The sequence below is a fragment of the Mauremys mutica genome, chromosome 2 (genome assembly GCF_020497125.1).
Source record: "Mauremys mutica isolate MM-2020 ecotype Southern chromosome 2, ASM2049712v1, whole genome shotgun sequence".
NCBI classification, from domain to species: Eukaryota; Metazoa; Chordata; order Testudines; family Geoemydidae; genus Mauremys; species Mauremys mutica.
The window spans coordinates 75142201-75145195 of record NC_059073.1 but is presented as its reverse complement, the minus strand read 5'-3'; the positions used below and the strand labels follow the sequence as shown (position 1 = coordinate 75145195).

The 2995-nt window shown below is 36.5% G+C and overlaps 1 long non-coding RNA gene across 1 annotated transcript; it reads left to right on the top strand.

Moving 5' to 3' along the window:
* LOC123364966 lies at positions 1–2787 on the top strand. The gene is made up of 2 exons (XR_006577378.1): positions 1–1849; positions 2651–2787. It is a non-coding gene; the product is annotated as an uncharacterized LOC123364966 (long non-coding RNA).
* Positions 2788–2995: the final 208 nt, after the last annotated feature.

Here is a 2995-nt window from a genome sequence, read left to right as displayed (position 1 = left end):
CTTAGTAAATTATAAGCTTTGTAATACCTTACAAAAAAACTTTTGCATAAAGCATATTCCAGTTACATTATATTTACTCATTAGCATATTTTTATAAAATCATATAAAGTGCAATGTCACAATATGTACATGCCAAGTGACCTAAGCTGCAGGCAAAAATAACTGCAGGTTGTAATGTTGCAAGTACAGCCACAAAAATGGAAGAAAGACTGAAAGTTGGGCCTTAAAACTATAAATTGTTGCCTGCAGCCTGCTTCGCTTAAAGGTAGGATTTAAAAATCTCACACCTTCAGCTGTATAATAAAATAGTGCTAAGGGCATTGTTGTATGATGACCATAAAAAAGATGCAACAAAGAAGCATCTAAATAAATCCATTTAGTTTTACACCATTGAACCCATTTCATCCCATTGGCCCTCATAACACAAAGGAGTCTATGCAACTTCTTCCAGAGACCTTCAGTGCTGCTCCCAAAACATTAAGAGGCTCTTCCAAGTGCAATGTTCACTCAGTTCACAAGGGTACCTGTACACTGAAGGGGTTGGAGAGTCAGGGTCAAGCCGGAAGGTGTAATTAATTCAGGTTAGTGAACCCAAGCTCCCCTTTAGGCTTTAACTTGAGTTGCTAACCCACGTTAAAAACTGAGTTGCTGTGTCTTCACTGTTATTTTTAGCCAAACTCACTGTTACCACAGGTCTCTCAGCTAGGCCATTGAGATGGTTGCCTGATGTAATCTATTTTGTTTAAAACTTTTAATAATTACTTAATTGCAAATGATTCCGTGTTTCATAAAAGCAGAGAAATGAAAGAATAATTTTAATGGCAGACTATCCAATGAAGTAGGTTCCTTTAAAAAGGTATTGTTCCATTATATTTGAATCAGGTTAATTTAATGCTAGCTTGACTCCAGTTCAAATCTGCAGTACATTTTAACTTAAGTGTAGGTGAAATCTAGAATTACTATTTGAATTACAACTAGCTGGATTTGTTTGTGAAGGTCTAGTACTTAGCGGTGCAATCATAGCAATACAACTCAAGTTTTGAACATACAAAGCAGACTAAATATAAATTATACTTGGCAACTCCTTTGTATTCTATCACAATAAAATGCCTGCCCACAAAATGTATGATCTATTTTTTTTAAATCTTCTCATGATGTTCTTCTTTATAAAATATTTTTTTCCAGGTGAAGCATCAGTTGCTTCATATTTCACACTGAATTTACCTAGTAAAGACCAAGGTAAATGGATGAGGTAATATCTTTTATTGGACCAACTTCTGTTGGTGAGAGAGACAAGCTTTCGAGCTTACATAGTAGATTATTGCTTTCTCTACTTATTTGTTTCAGTTGTCATAATTTTTGTTCATTTTCTGTCATTTAATGTATTTGGTGAAGGAGTCATTTGTTCTGTTTTATCTATTGCTATATAGTGCATGTAGCATCAGTGGTATTGGAAGGAGACGGCTTTGTGCTTTCAACATCAGGTTTAAATACCTAGACACCTTGAAATTACAGCTTCAAATCCTAGGAAGGTCAGATCAGACCTTCAGACTTCTGAGATAATTTAATTAAACTAACTCTGGTGCGGGGACTGTCATTAATTCTGTGTTTTAATAGCACCTACGTATAATGGGGATCCTGAGTGCTACTATAACACAAATAATAATATTGTCATGCATTATAGTACTGTGTCGATCTTTCTAATTAAACCATTAAAATGGCAGCCCTCTATGTAGGCATTAAAAACTCCATGGCACTTTTAATAAGAGTAGGGTTTTGCCTTGACCAAAATTTCTGTCACACAGCACAAAATTGTGGGCAATTTGTAAGATGACTATACTCTATACAGGTTTCAGAGTAGCAGCCGTGTTAGTCTGTAGCCGCAAAAAAAACAGGAGTACTTGTGGCACCTTAAAGACTAACAAATTTATTTTAGCAGTTAATTGTATCTAGTTTGCATATTAATTCAAGTTCAGCAGTCTCTCTTTGGAGACCATCACAGGACCTAATCACATCAGACACACCATCAGGGGCTCGTACACCTGCACATCTACCAACGTGATATATGCCATCATGTGCCAGCAATGCCCCTCTGCCATGTACATTGGCCAAACCGGACAGTCTCTACGCAAAAGAATAAATGGACACAAATCTGACATCAGGAATCATAACATTCAAAAACCAGTGGGAGAACACTTCAGTGACAGACTTGAAGGTGGCAATTTTGCAACAAAAAAACTTCAAAAACAGACTCCAAAGAGAGACTGCTGAACTTGAATTAATATGCAAACTAGATACAATTAACTGTGGTTTAAACAAAGACTGGGAATGGTTGGGTCATTACACCAATTGAATCTATTTTCCTATGTTAAGTTCTCCTCACACCTTCTATGGGCCATCTTAATTATCACTTCAAAAAGTTTTTTTTCCTCCTGCTAAGGATAGCTCATCTCAATTGATTAGACTCTGCCTGTTGGTATGCATACTTCCACCTTTTCATGTTCTCTGTATGTATAAATATCTCCTGTCTGTGTGTTCCATTCTATGCATCTGAAGAAGTGAGCTTTAGCTCACGAAAGCTCATGCTAAAATAAATTTGTTAGTCTTTAAGGTGCCACAAGTACTCCTGTTTTTTTTATACTCTATACAGTATGTCATAGCCTAAATGTATTTATTGTTGTCACTGATTTCTACCACTTATCTTAGTCTGAAAACTAAAAGTTAATTTACTGTGTTTGAGCTCCACTGGAGTAAAGGCTGCTGTTCATAATAAATTGATGAAAATTCTTCATGGTTGTTTCAGTATAGAAAATGAGCATAACTTACCATGGGCTCAGTGGTTGCCACTCACTCCCAAGTCCTTGTCTTCACTCCCTAAAAAATAAATGGCTTCAACGGCAGAAAGTCATAGAAGCTAAATGTGCCAGGTAACTGCACATTTGACTCACTCTGTGGTCTGCTCTAGGAATGCCTGTAACAATTCTAGCCATCACCT